The sequence below is a fragment of the Stegodyphus dumicola genome, chromosome 3 (assembly GCF_044657685.1).
Source record: "Stegodyphus dumicola isolate Sdum_Otavi_A_Nest chromosome 3, ASM4465768v1".
In the NCBI taxonomy this organism is placed as follows: domain Eukaryota; kingdom Metazoa; phylum Arthropoda; class Arachnida; order Araneae; family Eresidae; genus Stegodyphus; species Stegodyphus dumicola.
In genome coordinates, this window is record NC_140770.1 from 125,070,057 (window position 1) to 125,097,860 (window position 27,804).

General features: G+C 35.0%; 1 protein-coding gene across 4 annotated transcripts in view; it reads left to right on the top strand.

Moving 5' to 3' along the window:
- Positions 1-27,804, top strand: part of LOC118199224 (zinc finger homeobox protein 3-like) — a 448,036-nt gene that overhangs the window by 119,617 nt on the left and 300,615 nt on the right. The window contains exon 1 of one of the 4 annotated variants that reach the window (XM_085813279.1): positions 2,086-2,389. The exons of the other annotated variants lie outside the window; for them this stretch is intronic. The gene's annotated coding sequence lies outside the window, so the exon portion shown is untranslated. Of the gene's footprint in view, positions 1-2,085; positions 2,390-27,804 lie in introns of those variants that run through there. 4 annotated transcript variants of the gene reach the window in all.

A 27,804-nucleotide genomic window follows, 5' to 3' on the forward strand; every position in this document is an offset into this window, starting at 1 on the left:
GTATTTGTTCGAAAACCACATACTGTTTAAAAACATAGCTCAGTGTTTTTACATTGTATATAAGTTTCAAATATTTTTTGGTTGTAATACATTATAAAAATGAATTAAATAACAAATATGTTATTGCATTTCAAACTAGCAGAAGTTCTTTAGAATAATGCGAAATGTAATACTTGGATAATTAAGTATTTCAAGTGCAAGTGATAAATTGATTTTAAGACATATTGTTTATGTAATACATTATTCCTTTCGGATATTATGCAAATGAGGAATGGATTCTACTTGACGGAAAACAATGTGTATGTAAATCAGTTATCTGTAAGAGTTCGCTGTAACGATAATCCTCTATATTTGTAACATAGAGTGCAGTTGAAACCGCTACTTTCAACACATGATCTACGATACGATAGCAATCATCGGTATGATATGATAGGATCAATATGATGGCAAACGCGACGAATTATAATTTCAAGTGTTACACAATAGCAATCGTCTGGGCATGAACTAGAATTTTTATGCTATACAATCATAAGTCTAATCATGTTGACAGACTTTATGGGGGAATAACAATTCTCTAAACCACAAAAACTCCCATGTAGTCAACTCATTCGCTTCCTAAGATTGAAAACTTGGGTCGAAATATTAGGTATTACCGCTTGACAATTGGTGGTGATGGTTTTCGTTTTGAGATCGTCGATAGGGCAATAGTTATTTGGTTAAGCTGTGATTTGGAAATAGACTCTATCGCTGTTAAGCTTCAGAATGACTTTATATTACAGATGCTTGTATTTTTGTACCTTAATAATATTATTGTTGTTGTAACTTAAAATACTGTTATTTCTAGACTGTCATAACTTAAAATCTTGTTTTTTATAAGCTCTGTAATTTTTACAAAAATAAGATTCTAAAGCGGATTAAATCTATAGGATATTTAAAAAAATAATTTTGATGTAGATTGTAGAATATCAAAAGTGGAATAATCTTGAAGTTAGCCGACATTTTTACGCTGAATTAACGATGATTAAGTAATTAATTAGTGATGATTAAGTGCTTGTTGATGAATAAGCGAATGTATAAAAAGAGAAAATCTTCTAAGAAGAAATTGTTTTAATACCGTTAATTAGTATTATAAAAAATTAGCTGTTTTGGGTCACCAATGGATTATTATAATTTGTAACATAGTGTATAAAGCTGTGCTTTTGTTACGGGAGAGATCGAGCCATAATTAATCTCTCGTTAAAGCTATAAACAAAACAGAAAATTTAATATTAAGAATTTACATAAGTCTGGATGTGTATATGTATGCATAAATCAATCTCATCGTGTAGCACTGTATATTGCAGTTATTTATTTAATATGCATGAGATGTATGGATTGGTATTTGTAAAATTATTTTTTTAATATTTCTAAATTCTCATCCACCATATTTTTTTGGAAAATTCTATTTTCGATCAAATGACTATAATTGCATGGTATTAGTGCAATCCATACGCACTGACACTTAAAAACAACTACCTTCATTGTTTCGAAACAGCGTTATATGCGTGTAAGATTTAGGCAGCAGTCGCGTAATATCCAGATCCGAGCTGCAGTTAGAGAGTACTGTGCGTTCGTTTCCCTCCTTAGGAATGTGATCCTTAGAGAAGTACTTCATCCTAGTGGCGGAAAGATCGCCAAGTGTACGAAAATATTGTTCCTCGTCGTTTCGCGAAGCGAGAACTAACGGATATCCGTCATCGAGTTTGGCGACGGTTTGGCGTAAAATGACAAAGAGGGAGCGAGGTGACGAAAACACTGTAATAACAGTAACCGCCGAGAGATGGCGTAATTGCTCCGTCAAAGTCAAGCGCAGGCGATCGTTTGGCCTCCCCCTCCTTTCATTTTCCATCCACCCCTACTCACCGACCCTCCCGGTCTTCTCATCTCCCTCCAGAAGTAATTGTAACCAATAAAAAGACAGACAGTGTTCGCGCCGGTCTCTCATTGGCTCGGAGCCGGCAATCTCAAGAATTAATTACAAAAAACCCTGTTTTGCAGCCGGCTCCGTTGTTTCTGTGTGGTGTTGCTATCAGTCCGGTTGTCCATGTAGATCACGGAGGGTGGCGGAATTCACGCAGACGACATTTTTGTTTTCTTCTGTTGTTCCGTTATTTTTTTTGTCTTCGACCGTCGCGCTGTGACAGTTCGACCAGCGCCGCTGTTAGCGAGGTGTCGTACTACGGCCGATCGTTTGAGGATTTAAATCAGCTCGAAAAGTTGTGATGTCGCGCGATGGGCTGCTTCTTCTGCAGCTGCTGTAGAAATCGTCTGCTCGAAGGACCACCCCGGCGCGGGAGCTGCTGTCATCGTCTGACGGTACCGTCGCGCCACCACACACTCCCTTCAACAGGTCAGTTCCTTTTGTGTTTACCTTTCCAGTTTTTTTTTTCGCCAAGGGGAGGGGCGGTAGGGAGCGGTGAGGGTGTTCGTAACCCCCTCTGGTTACACCGCAAATTCCTTTGTAATCCGGTTTTCCGGTTCAGAGTGTATCATGTGATGCTAAGCTTTACTGTTCAGTTTTTGTTTAAAAAGTTTAGCTTTCAGGTTATAATTCTTAATTGCAAATATTTTAAAATGCAGTCACTGTTTACTATGTTGACAGTTCCTATAATTGTGACTTCTAAATATACATCTCTAGTTCCCTAACTTTATTTTAATATCCATCAAAAATTATTTTAATTATTTTTTTAATAATTATGTTTTCTGAAAAAAATTTAAGAAACAAAAACACAGTAGATTGAATGTAACTTATATATTCCATTATTGATTTTTAATAGTATATTATTGTCAATACCTTTTCAAACAAGCTTTATTGAGATCTTTTCACACAAGCTTTATTGAGGTGAGAAATGGTCACCATTATTTGGCAATTACATGATTTCGTTTTCTGAAACAATTCGCTAGTTTTTCACAAATATTTTATTCTGTTAGAATCAGCGTTAAAATATTAAAAAAAAAAAAAAATAGATTCGTTCATTTATTTTGAAAATTAATTAAATTTTTATTAAATTAGTTTTCAATTTCAGAATTATTAGCAGAATATTTTCTCGCCGAGCTAAAGGATAAAAGACATAGAACTCTTTTATTCAGTTAAATGAATAACTGTAAACTGCTGTCATTTTAATTTTTAGCGACTTTTTAAATTATGAGCAAAAATTTCTTTCAGAATAGTCATTAAACTTTAAAAAACACCTGAAGAAAAATACTAAATAATAATCAATATTATATAAATATAAGATTATTTCCTTTTTCTACGCCTTAAATTAAATACATTTATCGTCTGCTGGTTAAAAAACATTACCAGTGCAAAATAATGTATATATCGAATTTATTACGAGAGAAAAGAAATTCCGTGTTGTGAAAATTTCTAGAATTTTATTCTGTAATTCTTTCAGCTGATTTTTGAAAATGGTAGATTGATTACACAAGTGAAAATACTATATAGAGGTTCTTTTGTAATTTTAACAAACTGACTGTTCTTCAACCTGGTCAGCGTGAATTAAGAATAATGATTAATGCCATTATTTAATGGCAAGTATATTTTTATTGAATTGGAAGAGAAGCAGACTAGAGTTTTGCTTCTGAAGACGAGGGAGCTATGTTTGATCGCCTTCGAAATCAATTGAGTTTTATTCAAAATCTACGATAACCTAAGGTTTCGTTTCTTTTAATAATTTTGAATCTTTTTATTATTCTACAGAATTTTAACTGAGTCTTAGACAGCAGTAAATTATTTTCATGCAATCCATGAGGAAACAGAAAATGTTTTAATGTATTTTCTTAGTAAAACTGTTTTCAGTTACTGTTTTAATATATTCAGATTACATTACGCTTGTCACCCAGTTCTGACTTTGATAAAAGCTATTTATTTCCTGTTAGGGATTACATTTTTCAGTTTAATTCTTCATAGTTTTAGTTTAAGAAAGTTGGTGTAGTAGAAATCTTTTTGCAAGTTTAACAATACTTTAATTTTAATCGTCGACCAAAACTGGAGCAAAATCTTTGTATATTATGTTATTATATAATGCATAATAAATTTGTAAATATGGGGAAGTATATTTGGTTATTATTTTCTTGGCTGCAGTTTCTGGTATACCTAAAAAGATAAGACACTGCAGATTCTGCTTCAGAAGGTGTTTTATAAATGATATCAAATTTTCCATAATGATATCAGAATACTATACACAAACCAGTCTCGTTAGCAGATCAGATGCCAGTTTGCAAACAATAGTATCAGATTGTTATGAATTTTGTGAATGCCGATTGATATAAGGTATATTTTTATGGGATCAGAATAGAAATATTTGTCATAACCATATGATTCATATATTTTAGAACTTGTTCAAAAGAAAAATGGACTTGTGAAAAAAAATTTGGATTCCTATTCCGACTTGAAATATAGTAGCTGTAATTTAAATTAATCTTGATGAAAGCTACGATATTTTTGGCGGTTCGGGGAAAAATGCCTGATATTTGTAAGAAAATATTTTGGTCTTGGAGGGATGTATTTGATAATGAATTCCTAAATAAAATAGTCTATTAAAAAAAAAAGAAACCGAACAGTTCCTTTCTTTTATATTAAAAAAAAAAAAATAAATAAATAAAAAAAATAAATAAACTGAAGAATAAATCTAAAATTGGCGCAAAATAGATAGTTGATTTTTTTTTTAGCTGGCAATCTAATTACGATTCTTTCAATCCTGTGAATTTGGTATTAAGTTATAGCAGTGCTGTATTATTGACCGATAAACGCACATTTCAATTCTGTGAATTTAATAACTAAATTTTATCTTGCTGTATTGTTTATGGGAAAATGAACGTTTCTTCTGTTGCGTAATCCAACAAAATGAACGTAAAGGCAGTAAGGGGACGTGCATTTTCGTGTAAATATTATGCGGTTATTTTATTAAAAAGAAATCAGTATAAACAAAATAAAAATCGATTTCTTGGATGATCACTAAATCACGAAAATGAAGCCTTAATGAGTATGCCAGCGGAGGATAAATATTTAATAAATTTTTAAAAAATATTCTGATGGGGACTTCACATGACTTCCTTGTATGGCCTTTTCAATTATACGCATTTTTTGCTGTACTTCATTTAAACTCCCCCCCCCCATTGGCGGGCACTTGCCTATAACGGCAAAGCCACTACAAAGGTCAGAAGTGGTGGCCATTATATTTTGGAGGCGCCTAATAGGCGGCCACCTTTACTTATGACAGACAATTTCACATCCCTACCTTCACCGGGATTCGAACTTGGGCTCTTTTGTATCGCAGTCAGGCTCCCCTAACCAGTATACCGTCTAGGCGGCCTTATTTAGATTTATAACCTCCAATTTTTCTAACTTAATTAACTAATCCCTGAATGCAGGTTTAAAGTGATATAAAAAACTGCAAATTTTGAAATTAAATATCTTGGTCAATTTTTCTCTTACGATAGTCGAACCTCTTGTATTTTTATATTTTCATAAAGAAACTTTACGAAATATAAGCATAGGAACCGAGGAGAACCGCATTATAAGTTAGATTCCGTTGTTTGCCCAAAATTAATATATATATTATTTTTTCAATTTGACATTGCCCAAACATGAATATTTTCGTCATTTCTTACACTCCTGTAATTGAAAGTATATAACTAGGACCAATGATTGCGAAAATAAAGGCCGGATAATTACTTTTAAGCTGAGTAAGACTGACGGCTATATAAATACATATTTTGATTGCAGCCAATTGCAATAAAAAAAGGAGGTGCACAACTAGATTTGATAGCAGTGTCATGTACAAAATTACAACGCTCTGCGTCTAATAGTTTTTAGGTATATGAAATATATGCGTACTGACGTAGAGACATAAAGCAAAAAATCCGTTTTCAATCTGTTTTGTAATTTCTTTTGGAAGAAAGAGTCCATTATTTTGGTCCGCGCATGCAGACGTTACGCAAAAAAAAATAGTCAAAATGGATTCGGGAACGTTCAAAATAGTTATTTCCGCTGAAATCTAATAAGAGAATTTTTTGCGCGATTGCAATACTTCCTTTACTTCGGGTAAGGAAGTAAAAACAATTTTTTTGAGTATCTGATTATTTTGCTTTATTATTAAACGTTGATGGTATAAGAATTGTTAAATGTGAAACAAACAATGTTATGCAATATTTTTTTTAATTAGCAACGAAAACATGTGATTGGCTTAGGCATATGAAGCATAAGATAATAAAATTTGTTTTTCATGTGCTCATAATTAAGAAAAGAATTACTCAGAGAGCTTAAAGTAATAAGGTCATTGCATGTAAAAAGAACTGTGGGAAAGAAATTGGATCTTTTACGCAGGCTCCAATATATTCGTCTGAGACTACGATATTTGCCAATATGATTTCTTTTGTAGCTTATGTGTTCTGTGATCTTAAGCATACATTTGACTGATATGCCATCTTTCTTACACTGCTTATTGGTGAATCTAACATTTTATTCCTGATCGTCCATTTTGATTAAATACAGAAAAGATGGCCAGTTCGTATCTTTTGGTGAACGCTTCCACTTTCTCGAAATCAGGTTACCAATCGCAAAGTTATTGAAATTCACGGTCATTTGGGAAGGTCTCTTAAAGCACTTACTTCCACATGTTTCCGGTAGGAAGGCGTTGCGAAGTAATGCTCAGTCGTAAAAATTCGTTGGCAGAAACAGTGCAGCTGAAACTTCACACCTTGTAAAACATTCATACGTCTTTGCATGTATCTCGGAACCTATAAACTCTATTGTCATCGTCATTTTGGAATATATTTATTCCGGTCAATGCCTTTTCTTTTGACTAAAATAAAACTAACTCTTCCAAAAGTTCCCCTCTAGATTTTAAGTAAGCGAGCGTACCGGTGGAGGGGGACCGAATAATCTTGCGAAGCTCCATGATCGAAGGAAGTTAAATGCTGTATAAATATAAACCTGGTTAATGGTTTCCGGTCTGTCGGCTTTGCTGTACTCGTAATGTGTCCTGTCATAAGTAAATAAAACCCGACTTCTTGAACCTGTCGTCAAGCATTTTGCCTGGCATGCTTTTAAATGATTATGACGTTAAATTTGGTAATTTTTCAAAATTCATCTTGGTTTGCTTACTTCGGAGTATATTCCGCGGAATTCTTGGGTTCTACGGAATTCTTCTTGGGGTTCTGCAGGCGGAAATGGGAATTCGAAATAGTTTCTGAATTCCTTGAAAGCAAGAAAACTAAAAATCTAAAAATTTAAAGAAAAAAAAAAAAAAAAAAGATTTTTATTGGAGTAATGAACTAATAACTAACGAAATTTGCATTCAGATTGGTCAATAAAAATTAGTCTAACGAAATAGTAATTTTCTTTTCATTTTTAATATTAATTGCTCGCAATATTGTTATATTTTCAGCGCTTTTTTCACATTTAATTTGATGAGGATGGTAGAAAATTAAAAGAGAAAGTCGTTTTATAGGTTTTTTTGATTCAACAAAGTTTGAAGATGACTGATTTAGTTAAAAGTAAAAATATAACTATTGGAAAGAAAAAACATTCTTTAAAATTTTTTCCCGTCTTCTTCGTGTCGAGCATACCCACATGTAACTCGCGTGTAATTTTTATTAATCAATTCATTTGTGCAATGAATTGTAATCATCTTATTTTGAGAATGTCGTCAAGTAATTGCTAGTTACTTTTCGTAAATTTCCTGCTTAATTTTTTTTTTTTTTTTTTTCTTTTCTTTTCTTTTCTTTTTTTTTTTTTTTTTTTTTTTCTTTTTTTATTATTTCAGTGTTTACCATGTTTGCAATCGCCCAGACTGTATAGTGGTTAGGGGAGCCTGCTGCAGTACAGGAGGGCCCGGGTTCGAATCCCGGAGAAGGCATGGATGTTTGTATATGTATAGTTTCTTTGCGGCATGGGGGCACTCTAAATATATGGCGAACGACCTCTTGTGTGGTTTGGTCATGGAAGTAGAGGGTAAGCTTATTCTTTCTTACCTCCATGGATTTTGTGGTAGAGTAGAGAGGTGGGAGACGTTCGGACCACCCCCGATTACTATCCCTCAAAAGTGGAGTGCAAAATGATGTCCAACATTCTTGAGGCTCTGGCAACCATTCTTCCATGAAATACATGGACAAGACCAACAACAACCATGTCTTCAAAATCAAGTGAAATCAGAAGTTGTTATTTTACTGTAAATAAAAGGTTTTTGTGTCGTACAGTAAACGATTAAAATTCACTGCTTCGAATATAAAACGATTAAATATTATATTGTCATTTAAATTATTCATTTAATTAATTATCTTATTTAAAATTAAGTTATTCTGAAATTGCACTATGACAATCTCATATCTGTATACATATATTTAAGGGTATCTTAAATGCAAGCAAATGTTCTTACCAATGCAAAAATATAAGATGTCTTCATGTTAGATTAGGTCCGTTTGCTGGGGCACATCTGTAAGATGAGACTATCTCCTATTTAAACCGATATGGTATGTTATTTTTTCGGTAACGCAAATTATTTCCAAAGTCATTTCACTCACATACTGAAATAAACTATTACATGGAACCTGAAAATTAACTATTATAAATAATGTTTTAATAAATTTCCCCAGCTGAAAAAAAAAAAGAAAATGCAAAGGAAACTGCTCAATGCATCATTTTCAGTCGATGGGCCAAATTCAACATGGAGTAGCCGTACCTTGATTTGTGACATCAGCTGTTCTTTGTTTGTAGTACAATAAGACGCTTTATTCAATTCAGCTTCTTAGTTATCCTCCCGATATGAACAAGCTCATTTCTTCGTAAATGTGGAATAGGAAGTCGAAAGTAAGATCACTTTATCCCGCGGTCGATTAGAGCGCAGAAATGGAATCGCGAGCGTTTAACCCGTTCCAGAATCAAGAAACACGAGATTTTGATTGATTTGAACCCTTCTACGGCGGTCGGAGAACCTCCGGCTCACTTCTCAAGATAACTCGGTTTGAAACCACATCCGTTTTTTGTCTTGCCGCTTAATCTCATACTTGTACTATCTTCTACGTCTCCATACTCTCTTGAGGAGAAGCTGTAAAAGGAACCAACGAAATAAAAGAAAAACAGGCTAAGAACTTCAACTTAGCTGTCTCGTTCAGTTGCTGGCAGGTAGAAGAAAAAGGAAGTCGATATGTTAAGTCTTAACCTTTTGTTGCCTCCCACGATCTATAAGATGGCGTTGGAGTGTTGCGCTCTGAAACGTCGAATCTTGGTGTTGTGGCTTCTTCCGAGTCCTGGGGACCGGAGGTCTGATGTCGAGACGACCTGTAGGGGTAGGGGTAGAAGTAGGGAGTGTTTTGATGAATTGTATCTATCGCCCATACTTCGTTTTAATCCTGTCTTGCCTTGTCGGCTGAGGATTGGTTTTGAATAGATGATATCTGTTGACCTTCGGGCTGTAGCTGATCATTTTGATGGGAAGGTGAATTTGTAAATCCATTAGGGCAGTAACCATCCAGGTATTAATGCTGCAAAAACCAGTTTTTGTTTATCAAATTCCGTTTTGAATTTACATTTTGAGAGATTTTAGAGCATCCCTTGTCTCCAGATTGTTGTCATTCTCGGTGTGTGTTTACCACAGGTATTTGGGGCAACTTGCAATTACTATTATTATTTATTTATTTATTTATTTATTTAATTCTTCAAATAGACGGAGCAGTTTTCCTCGTTTGCTTTTTATTTGTTATTTATTTTTTGGTAAAGGTTTGCATCATTCTGAGTTATCTTTACAAGTTACAATTCGCTATGTCTCAGATCTTAATGTAGTTTACTTAGTTTTTTGCATACCAGCTTGTAAATATAAATCAGAACTTTTAAACCATTTGACAAGTTCACAGTTATATGAAGGTATAATAGTTAATAATGTGGTTAAACGAGAATTCTGCTGATTTATTCTGTAATAGACAATATGTTCATTTATTTACATATATGAATTTTAAAATAATTAACTAATAAGCATTGTTCTTTTCACATAGAAAACTGGGAGCACGCCAGGTACCAAGTCGATAAATACCGTTAAAAACTGGTAGTTCATTCCAGTTTCGATTCCCAACAATTAAATGGGCTGGTTACTTAGGGATTTCGTTATTTTTCACTGTGTTACATGTACATCCACAAGCCGCGTCCCCCTTTAGAAAGTCCTCAATGAAAGCAACCAGTCTGACACATAACTGTCACTTGCTCTGTCGAAGTAACTTGCATATCTGCCTAACCCCGGTCTAGAAAGGAGAAATGTGTCTTTAACCCTTTGCGGCACAGTGTGTCCCGTCTAGACGCACCTAAAAATTTTCTTTTCTACGCACAGAAAAATTGAATGAAAAAGGATTTATGAGTTACTATAGGTTACTCTGAACCTTCTTTGTTTATAGTAGATGCCAGCTCAACACAAACCAGTTCATATATTTTAGCCATGTTTAGTTTTTTAAAACTCTTATTTTTCAAAGAAATCTTCCAGATTTTTTTAGGGTATAAAAGGAATTGTTTGAAAAGAAATTTCTATGTTATTTTTTTGGCTGTATGCTAATCTCCTTATTCTATATTAGTTTTTAATTTTTACCTTGAAATCTTGCCTAAAACCAAACGGCGAACACTAGGTGTGCCCAAATCGGGCTCATCTGGGACAACTGAGAATCTGTATTCTTTGTTTCTCCGCATCTCATCGGTCAGTTCATTGACAACAATGCTCGTTTCAGCACTCTTTTCGAAGCTCTATTCAATCAATGTGCCTCTTTGGGCACACCCACTGAATTAAAACGATAAGTACTAGCTTCACAAAATTTTACTTGTGTACTCCTCTAGGCCTAATTAGACTGCCTACTTTTTTTTTTTTTTTTTTTTTTTTTTTTTTTTTTTTTTAAATCAAAACTCCGACTTTAAAAGGTAGCGTGCCGGAGGAAAGGGTTAAATTAAGTAAATTTAAGTAAAAGAAAGGGTGAACTTTAAGTCTTTAAAAAAATTCAAATCTATCATTTTTTTATTATTCTTTTAACTCGATAAAGTACTATTTATTTTATGAATATTAGGTTAATTAAATGGTTTTTCGTTACGTGAATGTGAACCAGTTTTCCTTAGATAGTCCTCTACAAAGGCATCCCTTCCTTCAAGGAAATAGCTTTCTCGTGTTTTGTCATAACTGAGTCAACGTCGACAACGTACCGTCCTTCAAAATTGCGAAGGAACTTAGACAAAGGGTCCTTGAGTGGTCTACTTGCATTAGTAATCCTATTGAACCTAAACGAAAACGATTGCGTGTTTCTGATTTACTTTTGTTTACAGTTTTTTAAAGTGATTCTTTTATTTAAGTGTATAACGAATAGTAAGTACCGAGTGCTAAAAGATCGACAACATTTAATCTATTTTCTGTTCGATTTGTACATTTAAACATACGTGTAAATGACTTTTACCACTTTAATGCCTGCTATTATGTGATGCGATACCGTTTTTAGTATGATTGTGAATGCTTTGTGATTAATTTATATAGAGTATTTCCATCTATGTCTTTATAGTTTCGCATACGTTTGGGATTTGCTTTCAGTCCGAAATGATCTCCCTGCATGACAGTTCTCGTGACATTTTTTATTTGTAAAGTAAATAAAGCTAATTTCCTTGGAAGGTTCTCTTTGAGAGAAAATCTTTAAGGCATGTAATTCTCCTGTATTCTCTTATTTATTTAATTGGAAATAGCTAAGCAGTCAACGGCTATCTTTAAAAGAGGAATGCTTTCTTGTTGGACTGCTGAGGATAATAGGCTAATATTTTTTTTCAGGTGGGAAACACATTAAAAGGCCCCTCAATCATGACAATTCAGTTGCCGGGGATCGAACTATGAGTTGTTAGGTGCCTTGAGCCCTGTTGGACGTAGTCGAAGTTGAAGTATATGCTTACCGATCTTTGTTTTCTATTTTTGTTTAATTATCAGTTCATTTATTTTTATTTATCTACTATTATTTTTAGTCCAAAGGGGCAATTTGCACAAAAGGGCTATTAATTTCGTTTTGGCATTTTGCGTTGATTCACTACAAGCGTTGTTTCACTTTCTAAATTGTTGCTACCAAATATTATCGCTCTGTATTATATCTGAAGAAATTAAATAATGAAGAATCTGCATAAATGTATGTATGTTTCTCGCATTGTGATAAAACAACGGTACCTGGATCCATCAAAATTTGAATAACATAATCTTCCATAGATATGTTATATATGGGCTTGTGGAAGCCCTAATTTGAATTTGAAATTTGTTTTATTATCGATTTCATATTTTGTAACACTTCAACGAATTTTTGACTAAAAAAAAGTAAGCGATTTCTAAGCGAGCGATGACAACACTATACGGGGGGGGGATATCTCCAGTATCGGAAATTCTAACGATATGCCCGCTTTAAAATTATTTTGCGAAAATGCTGTTGAACTGAATTTTATGGTTTAAGTGGGAAGAACATGATCTTTAATAAATAAAGGTAACATACAAAATGTTGAAAAAAGTCCCTTTGGACGTAATTTAAAATCTGAAACCTTTCAGAATTTTCCCCCCTTTTTCTCATTTTTCCTAAGCTGTTTTAGTAATCCGTTTTGAAGAATTTAATTTTTTTTTGGGGGGGGAGGAAGTTTTTGAACTTTGTTAGTGTTCATTCATCCGCAACGAATCTATACCATTAACTGTTCAGGGCACTTTAATTCAGAATCTCTAGAAGGCAAAAAGAGAAATGTCGCCACGATGTCTGCAATCGCAGCCGTCACCAACTGCCGCTAAATGTTACTCTCCTTGTTGTATGTGTTCGGAATTCTCAAGGAGGCAGCTTCCACAACCGGAGAGTGATATCCACGATTTGGACGAGGATTCCGTCGAGATAACGACTGAGATAAGATAAAGCAGTCGCCATATATATATATAAGCGACTTTTATGAAGTGTTTGTGTTTAGCCACCTTTGTGTGGTACATATCTGTCAGCTAGCTGAATTTGCCTGGAATTTTAATGCTTTCGTTGCCCCCCCTTTTTTTTATTTGTACTGTCAAGTTTTGACTTTCCATTTTGGAGAAGATTTTTGATGATAACAATGAGCTTATGAGAGTTGACTTCGTTTTTTCTGATACAAGTTTGAGAAACTGAGCTTGATTTTTTAAAGAGTGATGCCATCTCATAAAGAAGAAAGAAGAAATACAAACTTTTTCATTTTTGTAAATGCGCTAGACATGCGATTTAATAGTGTTAGTCCATAAAGAATTAAAATTTTCAGCCAAAGCTTTTCTTTAGAATGCAGTAATCAGGTTATCTAAAAGTGTTGCCGTTTCACAAAATGTTGTCATTTCACAAATGTCAAGAGAAAATCGTTACGGGCTGCAATGGAGTAGAGGCGGTTGTTTCGTGGAATTTCAAAACACCATGCATTCTTGTTTTAAAGAGAGAGAAAAAAAAAAGGTACTTATTTCAATGAAATTTGATTTCTTTCATATGCTTGAATCAGATGCTTTCATATGCTTGATTCTTGAATCAGATGCGGTAAAAATGTTGCCATCCCATGAAAGAGAATGAGCATTCGAAAGTGAACAGCTTAATATTTTTCATATTCAAGACAATAAAGAAGTAATTATTTAATTATCTTTTAAAATTTCGAAATGTGCATTCAGTTAAATAACAACCGACTGATTAAGACACACATTTTTAATCAATGAATTCATGAAACGCTCCTTTTTCAGTTTCCGCTAAGAATATTTAACTTTGCGGAATTTTTAATTTATAGTAACCTACTTTCCTTTCCCTTTTCTAACTGTGCACGAGCGGAAAAAAAGGTGCATCGTAATACTTTCAAATAATTTTAACGAAGTGTGTAAAGCACATTTGGCGTTATTTTCGCTAGTAACAAATATGCCAAGTTTCAAAACGCGCCAATATATAAATTCACGTATATCTTGGAAACTTTTGAATAAAAAAAACTCTCTTTTGCAGGTGTGCTTAGAAATGCATCTACTTTAAGGGGATGGCAAACATTGTATAGGTTATAAATTATTTATAGATTTCAAAACATTTTTCGAAAAATTTATAAAAATTACTAAAAAATATAAACTTTAAAAATAAGTCAGAATATATGTGAATTTTATTTGAATTGAACCTAAATTTCGAATTGTGAAAGGAGGAATCAATTAAGTTTAACAAAAAAAGAGATATCAATAAATATATAGCAAAAATTTTGAGAGTTAATTTTTTTGATTACCAAAAACTTGGTATTTTGACATACTTTCAATCATAGAATGGAAATATGGGAAAAAAGTTAGGTGTGTCAAAATACCTCTGTTAGAATAATGCTATACATAAATGTAATGTATATCCTACGTCGCGCTTTCGAGATATGAAAAATGCAAGTTAAATTTCATCAATCGGCCCAGTAGAACAGGAGATATAGAACTGTCCGGCCCCCTTTTTTTTATGCAAAGTGTCCGAAAGGAATTGGTTGTTAAGTAGAATTAGTGCTTGGAACTTCGAATTTACATCAGTCGTGCAGTCTTGAAATTAACATCACTTATGCTGTAAACCATTCCAGACAGTAATTTATGTCTTTGGATTCAGCGCAGACACATATGGCCGGCCACCTTGTGGAGACTGGTAAACCAAAAGCATTTATTCTTAGTAACATTATTTATTTTGAAATAAATACATATTCCTTGTTTTAAACCAAGTGTTCTTAATTCCTGTTCCCCCCCCCTTTTTTTTTTTTTTTTTTTTTCAAACAAACAATGATTTTTGAAACTGATTTACATTTCATTACTGTATTAAAAATTATATTCAAAACTGGATCCGCTTTAAGATCGCTCTTTTAAATAGCCTAAATAGTTTCTCAAATAGTGTATTAAAAAATTTGATAGGCTGCTCTTTTAAAAGTCATCTGTCACAAAGTGTCTGTAACAAAGTTTGATAGGCTGTCATTGCTATCAAAAATCATCATTTTACTGATTATATCTTCATACAAATCATCATTGTTTTTTGGCTTGTTACGCATCTAGAGTTGTGATTGATGCGTGTCAACTTCTGGCAAATCTCAGAAGAAAAGAAATCACTTTTGATGGATGTCCGTTTGCCAGCAATGCTTCATCACTTTAGATATGGAACAGGCAAATCCTAACCTCCACATGCATCCCAGAATTTAGCCTCTTCGTATCTGTCGACGAGCAAGCGATCCCCCCTTCCCTCCATTCCCGTGCGTTTACCGGCTGCTGCTCAACACTGTGGAACAGAACTGCGGTGTATTTAGGGGGTTGACTCATTCGGGGTCCCAACCGCCTAATAATTAATGTCTGCGGTTAATGAAAACGCGGTGGATTCGTCTTTAAATGGAATCACTTGTGCCATAGTGGCGCCTGTTCTGATATGACTGAAAGTAAAGATAATGTTTTGTTTCCAGGTTTTTACCATTCGAAGTGTGCAGTATTCATTAACATCAGTCATTCTGTGTAACATCAATCATTATGTAAAGTTATCAATCATTATATTATTGTAGAAGTCAAATCTTGGATCTTTTCCTCTCCGCGGTTAGAATTTTTTCAGTTTCAAAAATGCTTTTTAAATGGTGTCTTTTAAAGGTAAGATCCCATCTTGGGGAACAGAATGTTATCCCCATGGATTTTTTGCATATGTGGCGAAAGGGATGACCGTGATCATTACATTTTTTACTGTAATCCAACAGACGGTAAACATCTGATTAAGCCTAACAACAACCTAATACCATTTAAGAAATACGCAATAAAGAACAGACAACTTAGGGCCAAAATCAGAGACGTTCTTATACATATCAAAAGACTCGGACTGGAATGCTTATGCGTCTCCATATATTACTAAAATATATTTATTTAAATCTTTTAATTTAATGTCCCATCAATTTCATTTTTCTATACGCAATGCTGATGGATGGGAGTTCCAAAGACTTGCTTATTACATTTTCCGCCTTAGAAAGAACATTTACACATACATTTAGACTTCTGGAAGCATCAGTTGTTAAACTTTTCAAGGACAGTCTTTTCTCAATATGATTTGTGTACATTAATAATAAAAGAAATCGGTGATCTCAGAAAGTCCTCTCAAGGGGTTGATGGTAAAGGAAGAGAAGCAGGAGATCCTCGGACCACCCCCGGGATGTTCTTCCTCAAAATTGGGGTGAAAAGTTTAACAGTTAGCTAGGTTCAGCAATACCTCAATTACCTGTGGTACTACGGAGGTGCTGGCCTAGCTTCTACCTGTACCTGCATGTGGAATATGACACTTTTTATTTACAATAAATTACCTGGCAAGAAAAGTTATAAGGTATTTCTCCCACTTTCCTAGCGTGCCTTCGTGGTGTAGTGGTTCTCCACACTGGGCCGGTATTCCAGAGGTCCGTGGTTCGATTCCCGGCGAAGCCGATTGCTAATTTTTCACCTCTCATGCTTCCAAAATATACCTAATGTCTCTACAGTGGCGCCTGAACTAGAAGGGTGTTGTATGAGGTTTCTCCACACCCATGATTTGGCGATTGGGTCCCCTGAAAACCCCAGTCGCCCTTTAAAAAGGGGAGTATATAAGGTATTTCTCCCATTTTCCTAGCGTGGTGTAGTGGTTTAGTGGTTCTGCACGCTGGGCCTGTATTTCAGAGGTCCGTAGTTCGATTGCCGGCGAAGGCGGTTGCTAATTTTTCATCTCTCCTGCTTCCAAAATATAATGTCTGTACAAAGTTTCTTGCTGCTTTCTATTCAGCTAGTAATTCTTACGGCAGGTACGGCTTGCTTAAAATCAAAGAAATATTTACGTTCAACTTCAAGAAATAATTACGTTCAGCCCGTAAATGGGCAATATCCTACCAGAAGCAGGCTGAGATATGTTAAGCATTCTCTCAAGTTATCGTTTTGCAGCTTCACTGGAGTTCGTCCAAGAAATTCAATCCTAAAACTTTAAGGCTAAAATTGTGTATTATAAAAATTCTTCTTCATTTTTAATGCCTAATTAATGTCAGTAATAAATATCGAAAATAACTCCTTCTAAAATATTTGACTCCTTTCATGTTTCTTCGAACCGCAACCATTAACTTGCATGGTATTTTCATTTTATTTTTCGGAATGAAGTTAAATTTAAAAAATAAAAATTCAGTTTCAAAATAAAGGAAAAACTCGTGTTATTTAATTACACTTGACTTGAGACACGAATTTCCAGGGTGTCACGGACTGCTGTTTAAAAATCAATTGATCTAAGATAGCAATTTATGCTGCAGAAATAATACTGTTTATTATTGAGAGACGGAATTAGTGTAGTTAATGGCAGAGAGACGACTCATCTTATACATAGAAAGCACATATACTTAGGTAACTAGCATCCCAGATAAGAATGAAAGAACTTTGAGATTTTTATCTTTGCTTCTTTGGTATTAGTTGTGGTTATGTAACCTGGCAATGGAAGGGAAAATGAGAAGGGAAAGGAAGTGAATAAATGTTTCGCTGCCAGAGAACAAACATCGCATTTTGAACGTTTTAAATTCATTGAGAAATCCGTCCTAAATTTTAAGGAATGAAGTATAAGGGTTTAGTAAAATACTTTTCTTTATGTATAAATAACTGTAAATAAAATTTAATTGTTCTGTTCTTAGAAAAGATGTGTTTAGCTCGAATCAAAGAACCACACATGCATACACGCTCCGACAGGCACGATAACCAAATGAAATTAAAATTTAATCGCAATATTATTTAATTAGTTAGCTCTGATATACACGTTTAAATTGCTGCATCCTGACAAAGGTCAGCACTAACTGACGACATTCATCGTGGCAAGGTGTCATATGCACCTGTCGTTGGCAAGAGCCTTGAGCACCATATAGGAGACAGCCCAACTTTATCTCAGTTCTGTCTCCGATTTTGAAAGAGAGCACCCCGGGGAAACGGGTCCGAGCATCTGCCAGTCTTCTACCTCTGCCATCAACGTCTCGAGGGGACTTTCTGCTCGCCGCATATTTAGAGTGCCACTGTAAAGAATGCTCCTGAACTCTGCTAAAAAGACCTACGATGCTCTCGACTAGAACTTCGTTAGCAGATTCCTCACACTACGAGGACTATAACTCATTTTTAATACCTTTTTAAAGAACTGTGAATGGCAACGACTTAACTGAGTAATACGCATGCGTAAAGAGATGAGGCTTCTGGTCAGACGCCTGTCAGAGAGAGGTTGGGAAGCTCCGCCAGCGAGCTGAGGTGTGGAGACTTTGTTCGTCGAGTGATGACGAGTGCCATCTTCGTTAACGTCTCTGATCGTGTCACCAGCTCGGATATCTACTATAGTTTTCTAAATGTATTAATTAAATGTTGTATCTGTGATATGTTGTGTGAATAAAAAGTGATGCATCACCACTACAAGTGTTGATTCCGTTTCCACTGAAGCATCCACGACGTCACACCAACATGCCGCAGAGGCGCTATACAGTTATAAACATCCGTGTCTTCTTCGGGACTCGAACCCGGGGCCTACGGTACGGCAGTCAGAGTCTTTAACTACTATCCCGGTTGGACGGCGCAGTTTATTTTAGTAAATTTGTAACATAACTTAATAAGTGAAGGTACATTTTCTTGAACTGTGTCTTAATTTTTTCCCCTGCAGGAGTACTTCTTTTTAATAATGTTCCAAAACTTTTCGATAGATCTGGTCTAGGATCATTCGTTTTAGGAAAGAATAAATCTTTTGGTTGTTCAAATACCTGACAATATCTTTCGCATTATGTTTGGCAGCTTATAGATTTATTAGCTGCCAGTTTCATTACGAGAGCACGCAGTGAAGAAATCGCATGAATAAGTCCGACTAAAACAGAATCTCCATCATGATGATGCTTTTTGAAAGAAAGCAAATCATTTTGAATGCACTGATTTATATAACGGAATTACTTTCGAAACATTGCCTTCTCTTCATCTGTAGAGTCTCGTACCATTAATTACCCTAAAATTTGCCTCTATCCTGAAATCACTGGAAGAGGATTAAATTAGTGTCATCAAACTTGATTAGATATAAAAGGAATGTGATTCATCATCTGTGATATATTTCCACCAACTTCCAAATGGAGTCAAATGCTTATAAATTTTAAGGCAATTATTTCTTTGCTCTAATTTCCACCTCTTATTGTATTTGAAGCCATCTTATTGACATATATATTTTTTAACCCAAGACCATCCGAATTCTAAAACAGCTGATTTTTAGTATCTTCACCTTTAAGCAACTTGACTAGGACCGGGGAATTCCCCGGGTATTAGGTCCCACCAGGGCCGAGCGGTAAAGTCACTGAACACTGGTAGTTCGGTCCGAGTTTCGAATCCCGCGAACGGGCTGGCTGCATGGGTGTTTTCCCCATGTGTAACGTGTATACAAGCCAGTTTCCCTTAGAAAGTTCTCCACGAAGGTATACCTCTCCTTAAGCAGATAGCCCTAGTGTGCTTTGCCGTAATTAAATAAACCAAAACCTCGGGTATTAGTCAAGGAACTGGCCGTCGGGGAACCGGACGGACGTCTTCGAGATGTCCGGTTCCCCGAAGACAATTTTCCTGACCTTATTTACTTTTTGGTATCTTTTTCAAAATTTTGGTTTATATTAACACGCCTGTGCTCTTTATACTATTTTACAACTTGATAAATTAACGCTTTTGATTTTTACTTATTTTTTAACGTTTACATACAGAAATATTGCCCCTTTTCACATCACAGTATTCAATACCCCCCTCTCCCTCCTCTAACCAGCTTTCGATAAACGAAGCGCCATTTTGTAAACGGTTCTTCCATATAACTGGAAACTTTTATTGTTTTAGAAGAAAATTAATTTATGTTGCGTATGCATCTTTATTGCTATCTTACTATCTTTATTACTCCATTTTTTAGTGGGTCAATTGTTTCATTCTTATCTGGAAGTTCTTTATGTGTGAATGCAGCATTGTATTTTAAATGCATTTTCTGTTCTCATAATTTACCTTAGTAGCACTTTTTCTGTGACTTTATTAAGAATTAATATCCAATGTTGCTCAAAATAATACCTGCCAGTCGACTATTTATCTTAGCTGTAAGACTGTAAGAATTTTGAGAAACGGCAAGCTGTTAGGACTCTCGAGTTTGTTGTTGGAAAGGCGACTATTTTCGCGTTGTGTCAAATGCAGTCGTGGTTTCAAAATATTCCCTCTTCAGAAGTTTGCCCACTTCCTAGAACCAATAATTAAAATATTTATTCACTCGCTTTTTCATCATCTTCAAAGATCCCTTGCTTCATATCGGCAACGAAATCATCGGTATAAATCCTGTGATCTTTAACAATGCCCTTCTGCTCCACAGCCAGCTGGGTCTGGCGAAGAACTTACCGAATTTGTTTATGTGTATATGCAGCTAGCAACCCTTTTTCCCCGACCGATTCATATTACCTGAAAACGTACGTAAATCGTGATGCAGTGGGGCAATTAAATATGCGAGCGAAGCCACAGCCACCGTTACCTAGCACATCAGGTATTAATCAAAGAAAATGGCCTTGGACACTGATAATTGCTGTACCCTACGCCACTCGTCTCGTCTCGATGTTTTTTCGGACGGCTATTCTGCCGGCGGCGACATCGCATGAAGACTGCCAAAAAGTAATAAAACGTATCTCTTAATCGTTATAATTTTTTCTTCTTTCCCCAGCGGACATGTGAGATTGAAGCAGTAAATACATTTAGCGGGGCATTGGGAATAATGCTTCAGATCATGAAGATGAAATCCTTTTTTTGTTGTAAACGCTATGATTTTATGCTAGTGGTTTTCAAACTGTATTTCGCGAAATGCTGGGATTTCATTCATCTCTGCCAGGGGCTTAGCAAAATGAAATGAAAATTATCGAGAAGTTCTTTAATACCTTGTTGGTAACAAAACTAAATATTTAAAATTATTAATTAAGTTATTACGTTTTTTGTTTCTATTGTTGTTGTAGCTGCTGTTATTTAAATTGATGTGGAGTAAGTATGTTTTTGTGAATTAACATTATACGGAAATAATAATTTTTGTTTCGTTTTACATATGAAGTATATAATAAGGTATATCTCCCACGCTGGGCGCGTATTCCAAAGGTCCGTGGTTCGATTCCCGGTGGGGCGTTGCTCATTTTCCATCTTGCCTGCTTCCAAAAGAATACCTAATGTCTCCACAAATATTTTTATTATTTTTTCAAACTAGCATTTGCATTTTTGAGAAAAGAACGTCTTTTAAATAATAGCCATATTAGGATATTTTTTTTAACTTTGTCTAAAGAGCATTTCTCATTGGATAGAATGCCTAGGTATTATATACAATGCCTAGCTAAAGTATGTAATAATTCTCATATTTCATTATTTTTTCAAACTAGTATTTGCATTTTTGAGAAACGAACGTCTTTTAAATAATAGCCTTATTAGGATATTTTTTTTAACTTTGTAGAATGCCTAGGTATTATATACAATGCCTAGCTAAAGTATGTAATAATTCTCATATTTCCTGCTTTTCCTAAAAACGCTAGGCATTTTATAAAATTCTTAAAATATTCTATAAAATGCCGACGTTTCATACGTTGCCGTAACATATATAGTTGCCTAGAGCGCCAATTTTCGGAGGGCAGCAGCTAAGTTAGGTGGGGCATCAACTGTACTAAGGCGTTTGGGCATACTATACCTTGGGTATATAAAAATACCGAAATTTTTAACCCTATGTTTTATCATTTTTGTAATGTTAAATCATTTTTGTAAAGTACTTTTCTGTGACATTCCTGATTAAGAGCAATTAATGGCACTTGGTCTTTCAGACATTGTCATGTTGTGGTGGCTGCTTGTTGTTTTTTCCACTGATCAGGCATCATTCCGTTCGGGTTTACCTTAGGTCGGAAGCCTGGTCAGTGGCGCATAACCATAACCCTATGTTTCGCAAGTTCTTCATATTATTATTTAAATGTTCATTCCTTCCCTCCTTCCCCCCTCCCCGTTGGAGAATCATCCATATGAGCATGAGGAGTATTTAATTTTGTAACCCCCTCTCCCACATATGAACTGTACACATAGAATTAATGTCAGTTTCGTTTTGATTGAGACTATTTTAGGTCTGTAGTTATTCTCCATTTAAATTTTTTTTTGTGTATATCATATACTTCTGTTAATTTTGGTAAAGTGTAATTTGGATGAAACACCTAAATAAATATAAAAAGGAGGGATCTCGTTTATATCTTGTCGTTTAGCAGTTCTGAGATGTACTTTTCTGGGATATGGAAGAAAATAGTTGGGGGGAGGAGTAAATGAGTGACTAATGAATAAATAATAAATAAATCTAATATCTGATATTTACCATCACCAAAGCATCTTGAATTCTCTTCCCCCTCCCCAAAGAAAAAGAAAAGGGAAAAAAAATTTTCCCGGGTGCAATTACTTTTCTGCTATTGAGCCGCCAATCATTGTAATACTGGTCTGTTATCCGTGCGAGAAATTGGGAAGAAAGAATGGAAAAAAAATTCGAGAAATTTCACAGAAAAATACTTCTGTCGCGCATTTCGGGGACAAAAGACGTAATAATTTCCACCCCCACCCTCTCCTCCCCACCTCTTATTCTCCTTTATTTATTTGCTATGATCGCGTGATCGTTGCCATAACCCACCCCCACTCCGGTAGAATTTTTAATGTTTCCTGCGAACCTGTCGTGTGATCTCGATTGGAATTCTGGGTAAACCAAGGTCAACAGTCCACAGTACGCTTCGTATCCTTTTGTTTGCGCGGACATTTAGAAAAGATCCAATTTTTTTTTAGTTGTTCTTTTCTCCCACTCCCCTTCTTTCTGTGACAGACGGTCATGCGCTGTGTGTTCGTTCGTTCGTCTGCGTTTTCGATACCGTTTTCTGTTTCTTCGCATTAAATTATCAGTTTTTGCTGTTTTCCCTAAAGTACTTTTCGTTTGTTTGATTTGGTTATATTTGTTAATTTGTATTCAGTTTTCGGTATTTTTTAAAATTTATTTAGTATAATAAATATGGCATAGTCTTTCTGTCTGATGCTGAGAGGGAGATGGACAGGATCGGTTACACTGGTATTGAAAAATTTGCATAACAATTATCATTCCCCAAAACAAGAAAATATTAATTACAAAAGCTTCTTTTTCTGGTAGAAACTTAAGTCAATTAGGTTTTTCAGCTACCAAATATTAACAATATATCTGACCGGTGACTTGTTAATCAATAGCTCTTTCGTGTAAATGATATAATTCAGAAGATGCAGATAATTTGTCGCAGCGTGGGTTCTATATTTCAGCGTCTTCACTTCATCGTTAGTTGACTTCATCACTTGTTTCCTGGCTAAGTTCTAGAGTAGTGGTTCTCAACCTTTTTTGCTTCAAGCACCCCTGTCAGTATTACAAGATGATCATCCCCCTTCCGTTTCGAAACTCGAAAAATGCATATATATTGTATATTTATTAAAATCTAAATTATTTTTAATGGGTTTGATAAATTAAACAAGAAAAACTATAGAAAAGTTGATAAATACCAAAACTTGTATAAAATTCGTTTTTCATATTTATAAACTAAAGCTAAATCCCTAGCAGGCAAATAAAAAGCTGACCACATTTCCATACCTAGCAAGAAGCAAGAAATTTCCCTCGGATGAGAACCACTGTTCTAGAGGAATGTTACAGATGTTCCCATAAAGTCCAGACTTAACACCACTGCACTTTTGGAGTTTTTGTTTAAACTAAGATTATTGATTTGCGACATCTGAAAAATGTTCCCAGCACTCTTGTTATCAAATTGGGCCTAATCTGCGTCCAGTATATTACTGTAGTGGCAACATGCGAGAATCAGTTTGTTGCTCTAAATAAGGTTTTCGTTTTGAGGAGATTCTTTGCAAATCCCCGTGATGCTGGGCTTTTAGAAAACTCTCTGCTCTTTGTTGAGATCCGATTTCGATACCAGTAATGGAATGGGTTGGTTGTAAAAACGCTTTTCAAAGTGCAATGTAAGTATGAACCGAGAAGCCATCCATGAAGACAAGATTGCTTTACCATAATTAAGGTAAATTGTCCGAAATGCTTTAGTACTAATGAGAAGCCTGTGGACATCTTACAAAACTTGGCGAATGGATTCGATGTAAAATTTTGAACTAATAATTACCGTTTTAATGCCTCAGCAGCTCGTTGCTCGTATATTTTAGAGAACTAGCGAAACCGGACCGATTTTCCTATCAAAATTCGTAATTGCAATCATTAAACAACTCAAGATGATTTGAAGAATCGTTGTTTCAGTAAGGAGCTTTGCATTCGTGTGGGGTGTTTTCTGCTCTTCACTGTTCTAGATACGCATGTACACATTCATTCATCCATGTATCGTTTTTCTTTAATCGCTGGAAAGGCATCCGAATGCTTTCTTTCATGATCGGTCGTCATTTCATTCCATCGTTTTCAGCATGTCGGCCATTGGAAAGAGATTTCCGAGATGATTTCTGTTAATATTCCTCATCATCTTTATCATTCTCTTCAATGTTTAAGTTCTCGGAACTATTACCGCTCTTATATTGTGATACTCAAAGAGAAAAAATTTTATATTTACAATCAGTTGCTTTTCTAAACCATTGTGTGTGTTTTGACAAATGCAAAGAACACGAAGCGAAATTAGTGCGTCTTCTCTGTAGTCTCATACTTAAAGATGCTGTTCTGTATGATCGACTTTTTTAATTAATTTTTTTAACGCCTTGAACGTAAGTATAAATTGGGCATGTCCTCTTCCTGAGACTGTGTTCCATCAGTGGTCGAGTGGTCGCTGAATACTAGGAGCTCCATCTGGATGGGGTCCCAAGGGAATGGGCTGTCTGAATGTTTGGGCCTCTGGGATTTTCCCTTGTGTAACGTGACTACAAACCAGTTTTCCTTTGGAAGTTTTCCACGAAGGCATCCTCCCCTCAGACAGATAGCTCTCTGCCATATTCAAATAACTAAACTTCACCTTCGGGACCAACTCTGTGGTTTGCCGTAGTTCATGGTATACGTCTTTGGATTGGGCCAGAAAACTGAAACCGTTACCGTTGACAAACGTAAGAAAGAAAAAGTCAGCATCAATCGAATAAATGAGAGAGTTCTTCTATGTAGCATCACTGGGGAAAGGGATGATGAAATGGAACTGCAAATGAGAAAAGTATTTAATTCTAAGTATTTCTTTTGTAAATGCAAATATCGTTTTATTTTAAAATACTTTGTTTTATCATTAGCAGATGCTTCGTTGGAGATATTGAGAGAAAATCTTCGAAAACTTTCAGAGATCTGTAAAACTTAAAAAGATCAAAATCATGTTCCCCTTTATTTGAAATTCGGAAGTGCTCAGCTGCGATTTTAAATTTCCATCTTGAGCTTCATATTGCTTGGGAAGTTTATAATATGTAGGATGGGTGTAAAATAGTGTCAGTGTGTTTATATGCGACAGAGAATTCATTCACAGAATATAGTAAATTTATTTTCAGTATAATTTTCGTCTATTGTTATAATGCCGAAGTTCTGGAAGACACCAACTGAGCCATTTATTGATGACGTGTGAATCCTTTAAAAACACGATTTTTTTTCCTCCCCCCTTTGAAAATTTTTCCACTTGCAAGAATAACTCAAAGGGGTCGCATCGACTTAGGCCTCAGGAATAAAACAGATACCGGAAAAACTTCTACTATTCATGCTATCAAAGTCCTTATGCAAGACTTGGTATCATCTGTAAAGATAGTGATACAGTTGTTTTTGTGCCCCCCCCCCATCTTTTTCTAGTCTGCATGAATATCCAGAGTTTAAAAAAGTTGTAACAGTAGTGCGCATCAGATGTTTTGCTGGGCTATGGCACGACTTTAGTCTCATACTTTGAACTTAGCATCGCCGACCGGCATAGTGTTAGCGACCCTGACTGCCATAGCGCCTGGGTTCGAATCCCGGAGAAGGCATGTTGTAATTGTCCGTGTCTTTATATGAGATGCTACGTATTGGGTCTCTTCATATGGTGTCTCCACCCATTCGGTGCTTCCATAATGAAATGCCCACCATTTCCGACCCTTGTGGAGGCGCAAGGAGATATTGAGAGAAAATCTTCGAAAGCTTTCAGAGATCTGTAAAACTTAAAAAGATCAAAATCATGTTCCCCTTTATTTGAAATTTCGGAAGTGCTCAGCTGCGATTTTAAATTTCCATCTTGAGCCGGGTTCCCCCCCCCCCGAAAAAAAAAAAAAAAAAAAAAAAAAAAAAAACTATGAGCTTAGAATGTCTTTAAGTTTTCTTGACTATTGGTGGGAATTTTTTTTGGGGGGGGGGTTGAATAAGCCAACGGATGCGGTCAGTAATTGGCTTGCTTTCGTGTATTGGATATTTAACTTCCAAAACCCAAAACATAAAATTTTGTTTTTATTTTTGTACAAGAGCTGACATCCTTTGATGTTTAAGGCGTTTGTATAATCAAAAGGTTTGTGGGTTCATTCACAGTTTCCCAGAAGTGGTACGACAGTAGGCTAAAGGTGGAATATTTGTAACAAAGACATTTAAACTTACCATGTTACCTGAATGAGAATATTTTATTGTATATAAATATGTTGACGCTATTTTATACCCACTCTTTGTGCATGTTATTTATTGCAATTTCGATAGAATAGTTAAGTATGGAATTTTAGAATATGTTAATTTAGTGTTTGCTAAAATAGTTTCTTTAATGACAGGCGACCTATTTCGTTGCCACTCATCAACAAAATTTTTCAGATCATTAAAATAGATTCTGATATGCAGTTCTGGAATCTAAAATAAGAATCACATTTTTTGCGGTTTAATACTTTTCTGAATTCTGACAGGTAAATAACTTCAAGGATATTTTTTCCCCGGATAATTAAAATTTAAGTAATTTGCATTAGTTTCAGGACAATTACTGGCGATGAAACGCAAAATTCTGAAATAGGGATATGAGCATGTATATGTTCTGTTGTATGACTTCCATGCAGTTTAGCATCGTTAAATCCTAAACAATACGATTTTTCCTGTGATGTTGCAATTTAAATTTCTTCATATTGTCTCTACCTTTCTGGCTGAAAAACTTTGTACGCCGGGCATACATTTCACGTGGTCAATTGGTTCCCCAATATATCCTTGCTTTCTTTAATGTTCGAACTGTCGACAATTAATTACCATCGTTTTCGAAAAGGAATCGAAAAGGAAAAGTTTATCGTTTTCACGGATTGGTAGTTCTTTGGCATATTGGTAGACATTGACAGATTGGTAGAATACAGGAACGCTTATTCCCATTCTGATTATGGATAATTTGCACGCCTGCCGCAACTTTTATTCAAAATTTGGAAAAATTGTCTTTGCAATTTAGTATTTAAAATATAGTGTTCCTCTTCCAAGCATATGGTATGTGTGAAAAAGCGCCTGAATTAGGGGGAAAAAAAAAAAAAAAAAAAAAAGCGAAAAATTTATATTTAAAAAATTACGATTGTAAAAGAAAATTAATATTTTTCCTTCACATAGACTTTGATAAAAAATTGTGTTGATTAAAATAAGCTTTTTTTTTAATACCTTCGAAAATATCTGACTTTTGTAAATCAAACCGAACAAATATGTACCGATGAGTTAATATATTTGTTTTGTATTCCATTTATTTATTTATTGTTTAATCTTCATCGAAGTGAAAATTACTTTTGAGAAATATGTATGGGAAGAAGGCCACGCATTCGCCAACATCTTTAAATTTTCGTTTTTTTTTAAGGTGCAGATCCACTGTAGTCT